The following is a 17832-nucleotide window of genomic DNA, read 5'->3' as shown; positions in this document are numbered from 1 at the left end:
TATGTTTATGGGGGTGTTGTCCTCTCTAGGTGTTTTTGTATGTTTATGGGGGTGTTGTCCTCTCTAGGTGTTTTGTATGTTTATGGGGGTGTTGTCCCTCTAGGTGTTTTTGTATGTTTATGGGGGTGTTGTCCTCTCTAGGTGTTTTTGTATGTTTATGGGGGTGTTGTCCTCTCTAGGTGTTTTTGTATGTTTATGGGGGTGTTGTCCTCTCTAGGTGTTTTTGTATGTTTATGGGGGTGTTGTCCTCTCTAGGTGTTTTTGTATGTTTATGGGGGTGTTGTCCTCTCTAGGTGTTTTTGTATGTTTATGGGGGTGTTGTCCTCTCTAGGTGTTTTTGTATGTTTATGGGGGTGTTGTCCTCTCTAGGTGTTTTTGTATGTTTATGGGGGTGTTGTCCTCTCTAGGTGTTTTTGTATGTTTATGGGGTGTTGTCCTCTCTAGGTGTTTTTGTATGTTTATGGGGGTGTTGTCCTCTCTAGGTGTTTTTGTATGTTTATGGGGGGTGTTGTCCTCTCTAGGTGTTTTTGTATGTTTATGGGGGGTGTTGTCCTCTCTAGGTTGTTTTTGTATGTTTATGGGGGTGTTGTCCTCTCTAGGTGTTTTTGTATGTTTATGGGGGTGTTGTCCTCTCTAGGTGTTTTTGTATGTTTATGGGGGTGTTGTCCTCTCTAGGTGTTTTTGTATGTTTATGGGGGTGTTGTCCTCTCTAGGTGTTTTTGTATGTTTATGGGGGGTGTTGTCCTCTCTAGGTGTTTTTGTATGTTTATGGGGGGTGTTGTCCTCTGGGTGTTTTTGTATGTTTATGGGGGGTGTTGTCCTCTCTAGGTGTTTTTGTATGTTTATGGGGGTGTTGTCCTCTCTAGGTGTTTTTGTATGTTTATGGGGGGTGTTGTCCTCTCTAGGTGTTTTTGTATGTTTATGGGGGTGTTGTCCTCTCCCTAGGTGTTTTTGTATGTTTATGGGGGTGTTGTCCTCTCTAGGTGTTTTTGTATGTTTATAGGGGGTATTTGTCCTCTCTAGGTGTTTGTATGTTTATGGGGTGTTGTCCTCTCTAGGTGTTTGTATGTTTATGGGGGTGTTGTCCTCTCTAGGTGTTTTTGTATGTTTATGGGGGGTGTTGTCCTCTCTAGGTGTTTTTGTATGTTTATGGGGGGTGTTGTCCTCTCTAGGTGTTTTTGTATGTTTATGGGGGGTGTTTCCCTCTCTAGGTGTTTTTGTATGTTTATGGGGTGTTTTCCTCTCTCTAGGTGTTTTTGGGGGTGTTTCCTCTAGGTGTTTTGTATGTTTATGGGGTGTTGTCCTCTCTAGGTGTTTTTGTATGTTTATGGGGGGTGTTTTCCTCTCTAGGTGTTTTTGTATGTTTATGGGGGGGTGTTTTCCTCTCCTAGGTGTTTTTGTATGTTTATGGGGTGTTTTCCTCTCTAGGTGTTTTGTATGTTTTATGGGGGTGTTTTCCTCTAGTGTTTTTGTATGTTTACCTCTCTAGGTGTTTTTTGTATGTTTATGGGGGGGTGTATTTTTCCTCTCTAGGTGTTTTTGTATGTCTATGGGGGGTGTTTTCCTCTCTAGGTGTTTTTGTATATCTATGGGGGTGTTTTCCTCTCTAGGTGTTTTGTATGTTTTATGGGGTGTTTTCCTCTATGGTATGTTTGGTGTTGTCCTCTCTAGGTGTTTTTGTATGTTTATGGGGGTGTTGTCCTCTCTAGGTGTTTTTGTATGTTTATAGGGGGTGTTGTCCTCTCTAGGTGTTTTTGTATGTTTATGGGGTGTTGTCCTCTCTAGGTGTTTTGTATGTTTATGGGGGTGTTGTCCTCTCTAGGTGTTTTTGTATGTTTTTATGGGGGTGTTGTCCTCTCTAGGTGTTTTTGTATGTTTATGGGGGTGTTGTCCTCTCTAGGTGTTTTGTATGTATGTTTAGAGTGTTTTTGAATGTTTATGGGGGTGTTGTCCTCTCTAGGTGTTTTTTTGTATGTTTATGGGGGGTGTTTTCCTCTCTAGGTGTTTTTGTATGTTTATGGGGGGTGTTTTCCTCTAGGTGTTTTTGTATGTTTATGGGGGGTGTTTTCCTCTCTAGGTGTTTTTGTATGTCTATGGGGGGTGTTTTCCTCTCTAGGTGTTGTTGTATGTTTATGGGGGTGTTTTCCTCTCTAGGTGTTTTTGTATGTTTATGGGGTGTTTCCTCTCTAACGGTGTTTTTGTATGTTTATGGGGTGTTGTCCTCTCTAGGTGTTTTGTATGTTTATGGGGGTGTTTTCCTCTCTAGGTGTTTTTGTATGTTTATGGGGGGTGTTTTCCTCTCTAGGTGTTTTTGTATGTTTATGGGGTGTTGTCCTCTCTAGGTGTTTGTAATTTTGTCCTCTCTAGGTGTTTTTGTATGTTTATGGGGGGTGTTGTCCTCTCTAGGTGTTTTTGTATGTTTATGGGGTGTTGTCCTCTCTAGGTGTTTTGTATGTTTATGGGGGTGTTGTCCTCTCTAGGTGTTTTTGTATGTCTATGGGGTGTTGTCCTCTCTAGGTGTTTTTGTATGTTTATGGGGGTGTTGTCCTCTCTAGGTGTTTTTGTATGTTTATGGGGGTGTTGTCCTCTCTAGGTGTTTTTGTATGTTTATGGGGGTGTTGTCCTCTCTAGGTGTTTTTGTATGTTTATGGGGTGTTGTCCTCTCTAGGTGTTTTTGTATGTTTATGGGGGTGTTGTCCTCTCTAGGTGTTTTTGTATGTTTATGGGGTGTTGTCCTCTCTAGGTGTTTTGTATGTTTATGGGGGTGTTGTCCTCTCTAGGTGTTTTTGTATGTTTATGGGGTGTTTTCCTCTCTAAAATTGTTGTCCTCTCTAGGTGTTTTGTATGTTTATGGGGGTGTTTTCCTCTCTAGGTGTTTTTGTATGTTTATGGGGGTGTTGTCTCTCTAGGTGTTTTTGTATGTTTATGGGGGTGTTGTCCTCTCTAGGTGTTTTTGTATGTTTATGGGGGGTGTTGTCCTCTCTAGGTGTTTTTGTATGTTTATGGGGGGTGTTGTCCTCTCTAGGTGTTTTTGTATGTTTATGGGGGGTGTTGTCCTCTCTAGGTGTTTTTGTATGTTTATGGGGGGTGTTGTCCTCTCTAGGTGTTTTTGTATGTTTATGGGGGGTGTTGTCCTCTCTAGGTGTTTTTGTATGTTTATGGGGGGTGTTGTCCTCTCTAGGTGTTTTTGTATGTTTATGGGGGGTGTTGTCCTCTCTAGGTGTTTTTGTATGTTTATGGGGGGTGTTGTCCTCTAGGTGTTTTTGTATGTTTATGGGGGGTGTTGTCCTCTCTAGGTGTTTTTGTATGTTTATGGGGGGTGTTGTCCTCTCTAGGTGTTTTTGTATGTTTATGGGGGTGTTGTCCTCTCTAGGTGTTTTTGTATGTTTATGGGGGTGTTGTCCTCTCTAGGTGTTTTTGTATGTTTATGGGGGGTGTTGTCCTCTCTAGGTGTTTTTGTATGTTTATGGGGGGTGTTGTCCTCTCTAGGTGTTTTTGTATGTTTATGGGGGTGTTGTCCTCTCTAGGTGTTTTTGTATGTCTATGGGGGTGTTGTCCTCTCTAGGTGTTTTGTATGTTTATGGGGGTGTTGTCCTCTCTGGTGTTTTTGTATGTTTTATGGGGGTGTTGTCCTCTCTAGGTGTTTTTGTATGTTTATGGGGGGTGTTGTCCTCTCTAGGTGTTTTTGTATGTTTATGGGGGGTGTTGTCCTCTCTAGGTGTTTTTGTATGTTTATGGGGGGTGTTGTCCTCTCTAGGTGTTTTTGTATGTTTATGGGGGGTGTTGTCCTCTCTAGGTGTTTTTGTATGTTTATGGGGGGTGTTGTCCTCTCTAGGTGTTGTTGTATGTCTATGGGGGTGTTGTCCTCTCTAGGTGTTTTTGTATGTTTATGGGGGGTGTTGTCCTCTCTAGGTGTTTTTGTATGTTTATGGGGGTGTTGTCCTCTCTAGGTGTTTTGTATGTTTATGGGGGTGTTGTCCTCTCTAGGTGTTTTTGTTTGTTTATGGGGGTGTTGTCCTCTCTAGGTGTTTTTGTATGTTTATGGGGGGTGTTGTCCTCTCTAGGTGTTTTTGTATGTTTATGGGGGGTGTTGTCCTCTCTAGGTGTTTTTGTATGTTTATGGGGGGTGTTGTCCTCTCTAGGTGTTTTGTATGTTTATGGGGGTGTTGTCCTCTCTAGGTGTTTTTGTATGTTTATGGGGGTGTTGTCCTCTCTAGGTGTTTTTGTATGTTTATGGGGGTGTTGTCCTCTCTAGGTGTTTTGTATGTTTATGGGGGTGTTGTCCTCTCTAGGTGTTTTTGTATGTTTATGGGGGTGTTGTCCTCTCTAGGTGTTTTGTATGTTTATGGGGGTGTTGTCCTCTAGGTGTTTTTGTATGTTTATGGGGTGTTGTCCTCTCTAGGTGTTTTGTATGTTTATGGGGGTGTTGTCCTCTCTAGGTGTTTTTGTATGTTTATGGGGGTGTTGTCCTCTCTAGGTGTTTTGCATGTTTATGGGGGTGTTGTCCTCTCTCGTGTTTTTGTATGTTTATGGGGGTGTTGTCCTCTAGGTGTTTTTTGTATGTTTATGGGGGTGTTGTCCCTCCTAGGTGTTTTTGTATGTTTATGGGGGTGTTGTCCTCTCTTGTTTTGTATGTTTATGGGGGTGTTGTCCTCTCTAGGTGTTTTTGTATGTTTATAAATGTTGTCCTCTCTAGGTGTTTTGTATGTTTATGGGGTGTTGTCCTCTCTAGGTGTTTTGTATGTTTATGGGGGTGTTGTCCTCTCTAGGTGTTTTTGTATGTTTATGGGGTGTTGTCCTCTCTAGGTGTTTTGTATGTTTATGTGTTGTCCTCTTGTTTTTGTATGTTTATGGGGGTGTTGTCCTCTCTAGGTGTTTTTGTATGTCTATGGGGGGTGTTGTCCTCTCTAGGTGTTTTTGTATGTTTATGGGGGTGTTGTCCTCTCTAGGTGTTTTTGTATGTTTATGGGGGGTGTTGTCCTCTCTAGGTGTTTTTGTATGTTTATGGGGGGTGTTGTCCTCTCTAGGTGTTTTTGTATGTTTATGGGGGGTGTTGTCCTCTCTAGGTGTTTTTGTATGTTTATGGGGGGTGTTGTCCTCTCTAGGTTTTTTGTATGTTTATGGGGTGTTGTCCTCTCTAGGTGTTTTTGTATGTTTATGGGGGTGTTGTCCTCTCTAGGTGTTTTTGTATGTTTATGGGGGTGTTGTCCTCTCTAGGTGTTTTTGTATGTTTATTGTTGTCCTCTAGGTGTTTTTGTATGTTTATGGGGGTGTTGTCCTCTAGGTGTTTTTGTATGTTTATGGGGGGTGTTTTCCTCTCTAGGTGTTTTTGTATGTTTATGGGGGTGTTGTCCTCTCTAGGTGTTTTTGTATGTTTATGGGGGTGTTGTCCTCTCTAGGTGTTTTGTATGTTTATGGGGGTGTTGTCCCTCTCTAGGTGTTTTTGTATGTTTATGGGGGTGTTGTCCTCTCTAGGTGTTTTTGTATGTTTATGGGGGTGTTGTCCTCTCTAGGTGTTTTTGTATGTTTATGGGGGTGTTGTCCTCTCTAGGTGTTTTTGTATGTTTATGGGGGGTGTTGTCCTCTCTAGGTGTTTTTGTATGTTTATGGGGGTGTTGTCCTCTAGGTGTTTTTGTATGTTTATGGGGGGGTGTTGTCCCTCTAGGTGTTTTTGTATGTTTATAGGGGGTGTTTCCTCTCTAGGTGTTTTTGTATGTTTATGGGGGTGTTGTCCTCTCTAGGTGTTTTTTTTATATGTTTATGGGGGTGTTGTCCTCTCTAGGTGTTTTTGTATGTTTATGGGGGTGTTGTCCTCTCTAGGTGTTTTTGTATGTTTATGGGGGTGTTGTCCTCTCTAGGTGTTTTGTATGTTTATGGGGGTGTTGTCTCTAGGTGTTTTTGTATGTTTATGGGGGTGTTGTCCTCTCTAGGTGTTTTTGTATGTTTATGGGGGTGTTGTCCTCTCTAGGTGTTTTTGTATGTTTATGGGGGTGTTGTCCTCTAGGTGTTTTTGTATGTTTATGGGGGTATTGTCCTCTCTAGGTGTTTTTGTATGTCCCTCTCTAGGTGTTGTTGTATGTTTATGGGGGTGTTGTCCTCTAGGTGTTTTGTATGTTTATGGGGGTGTTGTCCTCTAGGTGTTGTTGTATGTTTATGGGGGTGTTTCCCTCTAGGTGTTTTTGTATGTTTATGGGGGGGTGTTGTCCTCTAGGTGTTTTTGTATAGGTGTTTTTGGTGTTTTTGTATGTTTATGGGGGTGTTGTCCTCAGGTGTTTTTGTATGTTTATGGGGGTGTTGTCCTCTCTAGTGTTTTTGTATGTTTATGGGGTGTTGTCCCTTAGGTGTTGTTGTATGTTTATGGGGGTGTTGTCCTCTAGGTGTTTTTGTATGTTTATGGGGGTGTTTTCCTCTAGGTGTTTTTGTATGTTTATGGGGGTGTTGTCCTCTCTAGGTGTTTTTGTATGTTTATGGGGGTGTTGTCCTCTAGGTGTTGTTGTATGTCTATGGGGGTGTTGTCCTCTAGGTGTTGTTTGTATGTTTATGGGGGTGTTGTCCTCTCTAGGTGTTTTTGTATGTTTATGGGGGTGTTGTCCTCTAGGTGTTTTTGTATGTTTATGGGGTGTTGTCCTCTCTAGGTGTTTTTGTATGTTTATGGGGGTGTTGTCCTCTCTAGGTGTTGTTGTATGTCTATGGGGGGTGTTGTCCTCTAGGTGTTGTTGTATGTCTATGGGGGGTGTTGTCCTCTAGGTGTTGTTGTATGTTTATGGGGGGTGTTGTCCTCTAGGTGTTTTTGTATGTTTATGGGGGTGTTTTCCTCTAGGTGTTTTTGTATGTTTATGGGGGTGTTGTCCTCTCTAGGTGTTTTTGTATGTTTATGGGGGTGTTGTCCTCTCTAGGTGTTTTTGTATGTTTATGGGGGTGTTGTCCTCTAGGTGTTGTTTGTATGTCTATGGGGGTGTTGTCCTCTAGGTGTTGTTGTATGTTTATGGGGGTGTTGTCCTCTAGGTGTTTTTGTATGTTTATGGGGGTGTTTTCCTCTAGGTGTTTTTGTATGTTCATGGGGGTGTTTTCCCTAGGTGTTTTTGTATGTTTATGGGGGTGTTGTCCTCTCTAGGTGTTTTTATCGTCCATTGTTGCCTACATTGTTTCTCAATTAGAGGCAGCTGTCTATCGTCGTCTCTGATTAGGAACCATATTTAGGCAGCCATATTCTGTGGGTATTTTGTGGGTGATTGTTCCTGTTCCAGTGTTTAGTGTTCACGCTACGGGACTGTATCGTCGGTTTGTTGTTTTGTTCGGTGTTTATCCCATTAAATATGGACTATCACTCTGCATCGTGGTCCTCCTCTCTTTCACCCGAAGACAGTCGTTACAGACACGTCCCAGGAACGCAGTATGATTGGTCAGGAAGTCCTAGGAAGGATGTGTGATTGGTCAGGAAGTCCTAGGAAGGAGGTGTGATTGGTCAGGGAGCCCCAGGAAGGAGGTGTGATTGGTCAGGGAGCCCCAGGAAGGAGGTGTGATTGGTCAGGGAGCCCCAGGAAGGAGGTGTGATTGGTCAGGGAGCCCCAGGAAGGAGGTGTGATTGGTCAGGGAGCCCCAGGAAGGAGGTGTGATTGGTCAGGAAGTCCCAGGAAGGAGGTGTGATTGGTCAGGGAGCCCCAGGAAGGAGGTGTGATTGGTCAGGGAGCCCCAGGAAGGAGGTGTGATTGGTCAGGAAGTCCCAGGAAGGAGGTGTGATTGGTCAGGAGTCCCAGGAAGGAGGTGTGATTGGTCAGGAGCCCCAGGAAGGAGGTGATTGGTCAGGAAGTCCTAGGAAGGAGGTGTGATTGGTCAGGGAGCCCCAGGAAGGAGGTGTGATTGGTCAGGGAGCCCCAGGAAGGAGGTGTGATTGGTCAGGGAGCCCCAGGAAGGAGGTGTGATTGGTCAGGGAGCCCCAGGAAGGAGGTGTGATTGGTCAGGGAGCCCCAGGAAGGAGGTGTGATTGGTCAGGAAGTCCCAGGAAGTTGTGCCGTATTGGTCAGGGGGAATCCCCCAGCCTGACGCTCCCCAGGAACGTAGTATGATTGGTCATGCTGATCAGCGTGTCATCATAGACCATCCTGATGGAGATCCTTTGTCCCGCCCTCAGCAGGCTGACCCCCGCCGTGTAGCACGTGTTGAACTTCCTCTGCCCCGTCTCCATGCTGCAGGTACAACGCAGGAAGGGGGTGGAGTCTACCATCACCTCGTAGCTGGCAATGTCCGTGAAGTTCAGATAGTACACCTGGTGAATAGAGGGAGGAGAAGGAGAGAGAGAAGATTAATATATCTGCCAGAGGTAGGGGTAGAGGAGGAAGAGGAGAGAGGGTCAGGTAGAGGAGGAAGAGGAGAGAGGGTCAGGTAGAGGAGGAAGAGGAGAGAGGGTCAGGTAGAGGAGGAAGAGGAGAGAGGGTCAGGTAGAGGAGGAAGAGAGAGAGGGTCAGGTAGAGGAGGAAGAGGAGAGAGGGTCAGGTAGAGGAGGAAGAGGAGAGAGGGTCAGGTAGAGGAGGAAGAGGAGAGAGGGTCAGGTAGAGGAGGAAGAGGAGAGAGGGTCAGGTAGAGGAGGAAGAGGGTCAGAGTAAGTGGATAGTACACCTGAGATGTGGTATCATCATCACACACACTACATACACACAACATTAAGAACACCGTCCTAATATTGAGTTACACCCCCATTTGCCCTCAGAACAGCCTGAATTCATCAGAACATGGATTCTTCAAGGTATCGAAAGCGTTCCACAGGGATGCTGGCCCATGTTGACTCTACAAGGTGTCGGCGTTCCACAGGGATGCTGGCCCATGTTGACTCTACAAGGTGTTGAAAGCGTTCCACAGGGATGCTGGCCCATGTTGACTCTACAAGGTGTTGAAAGCGTTCCACAGGGATGCTGGCCCATGTTGACTCTACAAGGTGTCTAAAGCGTTCCCACAGGGATGCTGGCCCATGTTGACTCTACAAGGTGTTGAAAGCGTTCCACAGGGATGATGGCCCATGTTGACTCTACAAGGTGTCGAAAGCGTTCCACAGGGATGCTGGCCCATGTTGACTCTACAAGGTGTTGAAAGCGTTCCACAGGGATGCTGACCCATGTTGACTCTACAAGGTGTTGAAAGCGTTCCACAGGGATGCTGGCCCATGTTGACTCTACAAGGTGTTGAAAGCGTTCCACAGGGATGCTGGCCCATGTTGACTCTACAAGGTATCGAAAGCGTTCCACAGGGATGCTGGCCCATGTTGACTCTACAAGGTGTCGAAAAGCGTTCCACAGGGATGCTGGCCCATGTTGACTCTACAAGGTATCGGCGTTCCACAGGGATGCTGGCCCATGTTGACTCTACAAGGTGTCGAAAGCGTTCCACAGGGATGCTGGCCCATGTTGACTCTACAAGGTGTCGAAAGCGTTCCACAGGATGCTGGCCCATGTTGACTATACAAGGTGTTGAAAGCGTTCCACAGGGATGCTGGCCCATGTTGACTCTACAAGGTGTCGAAAGCGTTCCACAGGGATGCTGGCCCATGTTGACTCTACAAGGTGTTGAAAGCGTTCCACAGGGATGCTGGCCCATGTTGACTCTACAAGGTGTTGAAAGCGTTCCACAGGGATGCTGGCCCATGTTGACTCTACAAGGTGTTGAAAGCGTTCCCACAGGGATGCTGGCCCATGTTGACTCTACAAGGTGTCGAAAGCGTTCCCACAGGGATGCTGGCCCATGTTGACTCTACAAGGTGTTGAAAGCGTTCCACAGGGATGCTGGCCCATGTTGACTCTACAAGGTGTTGAAAGCGTTCCACAGGGATGCTGGCCCATGTTGACTCTACAAGGTGTTGAAAGCGTTCCACAGGGATGCTGGCCCATGTTGACTCTACAAGGTGTTGAAGCGTTCCACAGGGATGCTGGCCCATGTTGACTCTACAAGGTGTTGAAAGCGTTCCACAGGGATGCTGGCCCATGTTGACTCTTCAAGGTATCGGGAAAGCGTCCACAGGGATGCTGGCCCATGTTGACTCTACAAGGTGTTGAAAGCGTTCCACAGGGATGCTGGCCCATGTTGACTCTACAAGGTGTTGAAAGCGTTCCACAGGGATGCTGGCCCATGTTGACTCTACAAGGTGTTGAAAGCGTTCCACAGGGATGCTGGCCCATGTTGACTCTACAAGGTGTTGAAAGCGTTCCCACAGGGATGCTGGCCCATGTTGACTCTACAAGGTGTTGAAAGCGTTCCCACAGGGATGCTGGCCCATGATGACTCTACAAGGTATCGAAAGCGTTCCACAGGGATGCTGGCCCATGTTGACTCTACAAGGTGTTGAAAGCGTTCCACAGGGATGCTGGCCCATGTTGACTCTACAAGGTGTTGAAAGCGTTCCACAGGGATGCTGGCCCATGATGACTCTACAAGGTATCGAAAGCGTTCCACAGGGATGCTGAACCATGTTGACTCAAGGCTCCCCACAGTTGTGTCCTTTGGGGTGGTGGACACATGGAAAACTGTTGAGTGTGAAAACCCAGCAGCGTTGCAGTTCTTGACACTCAAACCGGTGCGCCCGGCCAAACTGAGCAATCAGGGGAGAAGGGACTTGGTGAGGAGGTGACCAAGAACCAAATGGTCACTGACAGAGCTCCAGAGTTCCTCTGTGGAGATGGGAGAACCTTCCAGAAGGACAACCATCTCTGCAGCACTCCACCAGTCAGGCCTTTATGGTAGAGTGGCCAGACGGACGCCACTCCTCAGTAAAAGACACATGACAGCCTGCTTGGATTTTTATATTTACTCGTTATTAGTTATTCCTTGTGTCACTATTTATCTTGAACTCTGCATTGTTGGAAAAGGACCCATAAGTAAGCATTTCAACTGTTAGTCTATACCTGTTGTTTACCAATCATGTGACAAATGAAATTGTAGTATTAGTAGAGTTGTAGTATTACTATAGTAGTTGTAGTATTACTGTAGTATTTGTAGTATTACTATATATAAAATAGGTAGAGACTGTAGTAGTACTTAGTAATGTAGTATTATTGTAGTAGTCACTACTCAATTCTACCTGACTATATATGAAGTAGGTAGAGACTGTAGTAGTATATAGTATTAGTAATGTAAATCAATAGTATTATTGTAGTAGTCACTACTCACTTCTACCTGACTATATATGAAGTAGGTAGACTGTAGTAGTATATAGTATTAGTAATGTAAATCAATAGTATTAATGTAGTAGTCACTACTCACTTCTACCTGACTATATATGAAGTCGGTAGAGACTGTAGTAGTATATAGTATTAGTAATGTAAATCAATAGTATTAATGTAGTAGTCACTACTCACTTCTACCTGACTATATATGAAGTAGAGACTGTAGTAGTATATAGTATTAGTAATGTAAATCAATAGTATTAATGTAGTAGTCACTACTCACTTCTACCTGACTATATATGAAGTAGGTAGAGACTGTAGTAGTATATAGTATTAGTAATGTAAATCAATAGTATTAATGTAGTAGTCACTACTCACTTCTACCTGACTATATATGAAGTCGGTAGACTGTAGTAGTATATAGTATTAGTAATGTAAATCAATAGTATTAATGTAGTAGTCACTACTCACTTCTACCTGACTATATATGAAGTCGGTAGAGACTGTAGTAGTATATAGTATTAGTAATGTAAATCAATAGTATTAATGTAGTAGTCACTACTCACTTCTACCTGACTATATATGAAGTAGGTAGAGACTGTAGTAGTATATAGTATTAGTAATGTAAATCAATAGTATTAATGTAGTAGTCACTACTCACTTCTACCTGACTATATATGAAGTCGGTAGAGACTGTAGTAGTATATAGTATTAGTAATGTAAATCAATAGTATTAATGTAGTAGTCACTACTCACTTCTACCTGACTATATATGAAGTAGGTAGACTGTAGCAGTATATAGTATTAGTAATGTAAATCAATAGTATTAATGTAGTAGTCACTACTCACTTCTACCTGACTATATATGAAGTGGGTAGAGACTGTAGTAGTATATAGTATTAGTAATGTAAATCAATAGTATTAATGTAGTAGTCACTACTCACTTCTACCTGACTATATATGAAGTAGGTAGAGACTGTAGTAGTATATAGTATTAGTAATGTAAATCAATAGTATTAATGTAGTAGTCACTACTCACTTCTACCTGACTATATATGAAGTAGGTAGAGACTGTAGTAGTATATAGTATTAGTAATGTAAATCAATAGTATTAATGTAGTAGTCACTACTCACTTCTACCTGACTATATATGAAGTAGGTAGAGACTGTAGTAGTATATAGTATTAGTAATGTAAATCAATAGTATTAATGTAGTAGTCACTACTCACTTCTACCTGACTATATATGAAGTAGGTAGAGACTGTAGTAGTATAGTATTAGTAATGTAAATCAATAGTATTAATGTAGTAGTCACTACTCACTTCTACCTGACTATATATGAAGTCGGTAGAGACTGTAGTAGTATATAGTATTAGTAATGTAAATCAATAGTATTAATGTAGTAGTCACTACTCACTTCTACCTGACTATATATGAAGTAGGTGGAGACTGTAGTAGTATATAGTATTAGTAATGTAAATCAATAGTATTAATGTAGTAGTCACTACTCACTTCTACCTGACTATATATGAAGTAGGTAGAGACTGTAGTAGTATATAGTATTAGTAATGTAAATCAATAGTATTAATGTAGTAGTCACTACTCACTTCTACCTGACTATATATGAAGTAGGTAGAGACTGTAGCAGTATATAGTATTAGTAATGTAAATCAATAGTATTAATGTAGTAGTCACTACTCACTCTACCTGACTATATATGAAGTCGGCAGACTGTAGTAGTATATAGTATTAGTAATGTAAATCAATAGTATTAATGTAGTAGTCACTACTCAATTCTACCTGACTATATATGAAGTCGGTAGAGACTGTAGTAGTATATAGTATTAGTAATGTAAATCAATAGTATTAATGTAGTAGTCACTACTCACTCTACCTGACTATATATGAAGTAGGTAGACTGTAGCAGTATATAGTATTAGTAATGTAAATCAATAGTATTAATGTAGTAGTCACTACTCACTTCTACCTGACTATATATGAAGTAGGTAGAGACTGTAGTAGTATATAGTATTAGTAATGTAAATCAATAGTATTAATGTAGTAGTCACTACTCACTTCTACCTGACTATATATGAAGTAGGTAGAGACTGTAGTAGTATATAGTATTAGTAATGTAAATCAATAGTATTAATGTAGTAGTCACTACTCACTTCTACCTGACTATATATGAAGTAGGTAGACTGTAGTAGTATATAGTATTAGTAATGTAAATCAATAGTATTAATGTAGTAGTCACTACTCACTTCTACCTGACTATATATGAAGTAGGTAGAGACTGTAGTAGTATATAGTATTAGTAATGTAAATCAATAGTATTAATGTAGTAGTCACTACTCACTTCTACCTGACTATATATGAAGTAGGTAGAGACTGTAGCAGTATATAGTATTAGTAATGTAAATCAATAGTATTAATGTAGTAGTCACTACTCACTTCTACCTGACTATATATGAAGTCGGTAGACTGTAGTAGTATATAGTATTAGTAATGTAAATCAATAGTATTAATGTAGTAGTCACTACTCACTTCTACCTGACTATATATGAAGTCGTAGAGACTGTAGTAGTATATAGTATTAGTAATGTAAATCAATAGTATTAATGTAGTAGTCACTACTCACTTCTACCTGACTATATATGAAGTAGGTAGACTGTAGTAGTATATAGTATTAGTAATGTAAATCAATAGTATTAATGTAGTAGTCACTACTCACTTCTACCTGACTATATATGAAGTCGGTAGAGACTGTAGTAATATAGTATTATAATGTAAATCAATAGTATTAATGTAGTAGTCACTACTCACTTCTACCTGACTATATATGAAGTAGGTAGAGACTGTAGCAGTATATAGTATTAGTAATGTAAATCAATAGTATTAATGTAGTAGTCACTACTCACTTCTACCTGACTATATATGAAGTAGGTTAATGTAGTAGTCACTACTCACTTCTACCTGACTATATATGAAGTCGGTAGAGACTGTAGTAGTATATAGTATTAGTAATGTAAATCAATAGTATTAATGTAGTAGTCACTACTCACTTCTACCTGACTATATATGAAGTAGGTAGAGCGACCGCTCGGTTCCGGTTGGAGCGAGCGGTCGCATTCGCACTTCGCTCTGCAGGTTGTATAACTTTTTCATTACATTTCATTATAGTACAACGGTTGATTTGTCTAATCTTAGCAATTCTTCTTAGCTAGCTACATAGCCGTCCTGTATCAGAGATAATTGCATAATTATCGTATTTCGTCGCCCTAACGTAGCCTTCACTGCTATTCGCCCAGGAGCTAGCTAACGCTAGCTAACGCACACAGATTAGCATCACTGTAGTGCTATTCACTCAACTGTACGACTTGATTAGTTTACTGTTAGCTAGCTACATAATCTTAGCCATTCTTCTTAGCTAGCTACATAGCCGTCCTTGTATCAGAGATAATTGCATAATTATCGTATTTCGTATTTCGTCGCCCTAACGTAGCCTTCACTGCTATTCGCCCAGGAGCTAGCAACGCTAGCTAACGCACACAGATTAGCATCACTGTAGTGCTATTCACTCAACTGTACGACTTGATTAGTTCAGTGTTAGCTAGCTACATAGCTGTCTTTGTTTCCAAGATAATTGTGTAGTTTAGTGTGTGTAGCCTTGGAGTGATTATCTTAATTCACTGAGGTTCGCTAGCCAGCTATTGTCGTTCTTTTAACTCAACGTAACGTAAACAACACTGCTAGCTAGCCAGCTAGCCCCGAATAGCAGCACTGTAGAAATTATTACACTCAACGGAACGACTTGATTAGTGTAGTGTCAACAACGCAGCTACTGCCAGCTAGCCTACTTTAGCAGTACTGTATCATTTTAATCATTTTAGTCAATAAGATTCTTGCTACGTAAGCCTAACTTTCTGAACATTCGAGACGTGTAGTCCGCTTGTCATTCCAATTTCCTTGCATTAGCGTAGCCTTTTCTGTAGCCTGTCAACTATGTGTCTGTCTATCCCTGTTCTCTCCTCTCTGCACAGACCATACAAACGCTCCACACCGCGTGGCCGCGACCACCCTAACCTGGTGGTCCCAGCGCGTACGACCCACGTGGAGTTCCAGGTCTCCGGTAGCCTCTGGAACTGCCAATCTGCGGCCAACAAGGCAGAGTTCATCTCAGCCTATGCCTCCCTCCAGTCCCTTGACTTCTTGGCACTGACGGAAACATGGATCACCACAGATAACACTGCTACTCCTACTGCTCTCTCCTCGTCCGCCCACGTGTTCTCGCACACCCCGAGAGCTTCTGGTCAGCGGGGTGGTGGCACCGGGATCCTCATCTCTCCCAAGTGGTCTTTCTCTTTCTCCCCTTACCCATCTGTCTATTGCCTCCTTTGAATTCCATGCTGTCACAGTTACCAGCCCTTTCAAGCTTAACATCCTTATCATTTATCGCCCTCCAGGTTCCCTTGAGAGTTCATCAATGAGCTTGATGCCTTGATAAGCTCCTTTCCTGAGGACGGCTCACCTCTCACAGTTCTGGGCGACTTTAACCTCCCCACGTCTACCTTTGACTCATTCCTCTCTGCCTCCTTCTTTCCACTCCTCTCCTCTTTTGACCTCACCCTCTCACCTTCCCCCCTACTCACAAGGCAGGCAATACGCTTGACCTCATCTTTACTAGATGCTGTTCTTCCACTAACCTCATTGCAACTCCTCCAAGTCTCCGACCACTACCTTGTATCCTTTTCCCTCTCGCTCTCATCCAACACTTCCCACACTGCCCCTACTGGATGGTATCGCGCCGTCCCAACCTTCGCTCTCTCTCCCCCGCTACTCTCTCCTCTTCCATCCTATCTTCTCTTCCTCTGCTCAAACTTTCTCCAACCTATCTCCTGATTCTGCCTCCTCAACCCTCCTCTCCTCCCTTACTGCATCCTTTGACTCCCTATGTCCCCTATCCTCCAGGCCGGCTCGGTCCTCCCCTCCCGCTCCGTGGCTCGACGACTCATTGCGAGCTCACAGAACAGGGCTCCCGGCAGCCGAGCGGAAATGGAGGAAAACCCCGCCTCCCTGCGGACCTGGCATCCTTTCACTCCCTCCTCTCTACATTTTCCTCCTCTGTCTCTGCTGCTAAAGCCACTTTCTACCATTCTAAGTTCCAAGCATCTGCCTCTAACCCTAGGAAGCTCTTTGCCACCTTCTCCTCCCTCCTGAATCCTCCCCCCTCCCTCCTCCTCTGCAGATGACTTCGTCAACCATTTTGAAAAGAAGGTCGATGACATCCGATCCTCGTTTGCTAAGTCAAACGACACCGCTGGTTCTGCTCACACTGCCCTACCCTATGCTCTGACCTCTTTCTCCCCTCTCTCCAGATGAAATCTCGTTGCCTTGTGACGGCCGGCCGCCCAACAACCTGCCCGCTTGACCCTATCCCCTCCTCTCTTCTCCAGACCATTTCCGGAGACCTTCTCCCTTACCTCACCTCGCTCATCAACTCATCCCTGACCGCTGGCTACGTCCCTCCCGTCTTCAAGAGAGCGAGAGTTGCACCCCTTCTGAAAAACCTACACTCGATCCCTCCGATGTCAACAACTACAGACCAGTATCCCTTCTCTCTTTTCTCTCCAAAACTCTTGAGCGTGCCGTCCTTGGCCAGCTCTACCGCTATCTCTCTCAGAATGACCTTCTTGATCCAAACCAGTCAGGTTTCAAGACTAGTCATTCAACTGAGACTGCTCTTCTCTGTATCACGGAGGCGCTCCGCACTGCTAAAGCTAACTCTCTCTCCTCTGCTCTCATCCTTCTAGACCTATCGGCTGCCTTCGATACTGTGAACCATCAGATCCTCCTCTCCACCCTCTCCGAGTTGGGCATCTCCGGCGCGCCCACGCTTGGATTGCGTCCTACCTGACAGGTCGCTCCTACCAGGTGGCGTGGCGAGAATCTGTCTCCTCACCACGCGCTCTCACCACTGGTGTCCCCCAGGGCTCTGTTCTAGGCCCTCTCTTATTCTCGCTATACACCAAGTCACTTGGCTCTGTCATAACCTCACATGGTCTCTCCTATCATTGCTATGCAGACGACACACAATTAATCTTCTCCTTTCCCCTTCTGATGACCAGGTGGCGACCGCATCTCTGCATGTCTGGCAGACATATCAGTGTGGATGACGGATCACCACCTCAAGCTGAACCTCTCAGCAAGACGGAGCTCCTCTTCCTCCCGGGGAAGGACTGCCCGCTCCATGATCTCGCCATCACGGTTGACAACTCCATTGTGTCCTCCTCCCAGAGCGCTAAGAACCTTGGCGTGATCCTGGACAACACCCTGACGTTCTCAACTAACATCAAGGCGGTGTCCCGTTCCTGTAGGTTCATGCTCTACAACATCCGCAGAGTACGACCTGCCTCACACAGGAAGCGGCGCAGGTCCTAATCCAGGCACTTGTCATCTCCCGTCTTGATTACTGCAACTCGCTGTTGGCTGGGCTCCCTGCCTGTGCCATTAAACCCCTACAACTCATCCAGAACGCCGCAGCCCGTCTGGTGTTCAACCTTCCCAAGTTCTCTCACGTCACCCCGCTCCTCCGCTCTCTCCACTGGCTTCCAGTTGAAGCTCGCATCCGCTACAAGACCATGGTGCTCGCCACGGAGCTGTGAGGGGAACGGCACCTCAG

At 44.0% G+C, this 17832-nt stretch overlaps 1 long non-coding RNA gene, 1 other non-coding gene and 1 pseudogene across 62 annotated transcripts; 2 read left to right on the top strand and 1 right to left on the bottom strand.

Moving 5' to 3' along the window:
- The first annotated feature begins 1971 nt into the window (after positions 1 to 1971).
- LOC127921011 (uncharacterized) lies at positions 1972 to 6837 on the top strand. Of its 50 annotated transcripts, XR_008108106.1 has the most exons (7): positions 1972 to 2116; positions 2267 to 2305; positions 3221 to 3335; positions 3641 to 3835; positions 4873 to 4911; positions 4950 to 5105; positions 5285 to 5354. It is a non-coding gene; the product is annotated as an uncharacterized LOC127921011 (transcript). The 50 variants fall into 50 exon arrangements; XR_008108107.1 differs by lacking the exon at positions 2267 to 2305 and having other exon boundaries at positions 1972 to 2077; XR_008108108.1 differs by lacking the exon at positions 2267 to 2305 and having other exon boundaries at positions 1972 to 2077; positions 3182 to 3335.
- Positions 6838 to 7800: 963 nt separating this feature from the next.
- LOC127921013 (ectodysplasin-A-like) overlaps positions 7801 to 17832 on the bottom strand; it is a 29289-nt pseudogene continuing 19257 nt past the window's right edge.
- On the top strand, positions 8803 to 10414 carry LOC127921012 (uncharacterized). 12 transcript variants are annotated; one of them, XR_008108150.1, is made up of 6 exons: positions 8803 to 8932; positions 8982 to 9077; positions 9459 to 9650; positions 9749 to 9892; positions 10037 to 10180; positions 10327 to 10404. It is a non-coding gene; the product is annotated as an uncharacterized LOC127921012 (long non-coding RNA). The 12 variants fall into 12 exon arrangements; XR_008108151.1 differs by having other exon boundaries at positions 8820 to 8932; positions 9030 to 9077; XR_008108153.1 differs by lacking the exons at positions 8803 to 8932; positions 8982 to 9077 and adding an exon at positions 9325 to 9411 and having other exon boundaries at positions 10375 to 10414.

The sequence above is a fragment of the Oncorhynchus keta genome, unplaced genomic scaffold (assembly GCF_023373465.1).
Source record: "Oncorhynchus keta strain PuntledgeMale-10-30-2019 unplaced genomic scaffold, Oket_V2 Un_contig_21428_pilon_pilon, whole genome shotgun sequence".
NCBI classification, from domain to species: Eukaryota; Metazoa; Chordata; class Actinopteri; order Salmoniformes; family Salmonidae; genus Oncorhynchus; species Oncorhynchus keta.
The sequence above is the reverse complement of the archived record's forward strand: the minus strand, read 5'-3'. Positions and strand labels throughout refer to the sequence as shown.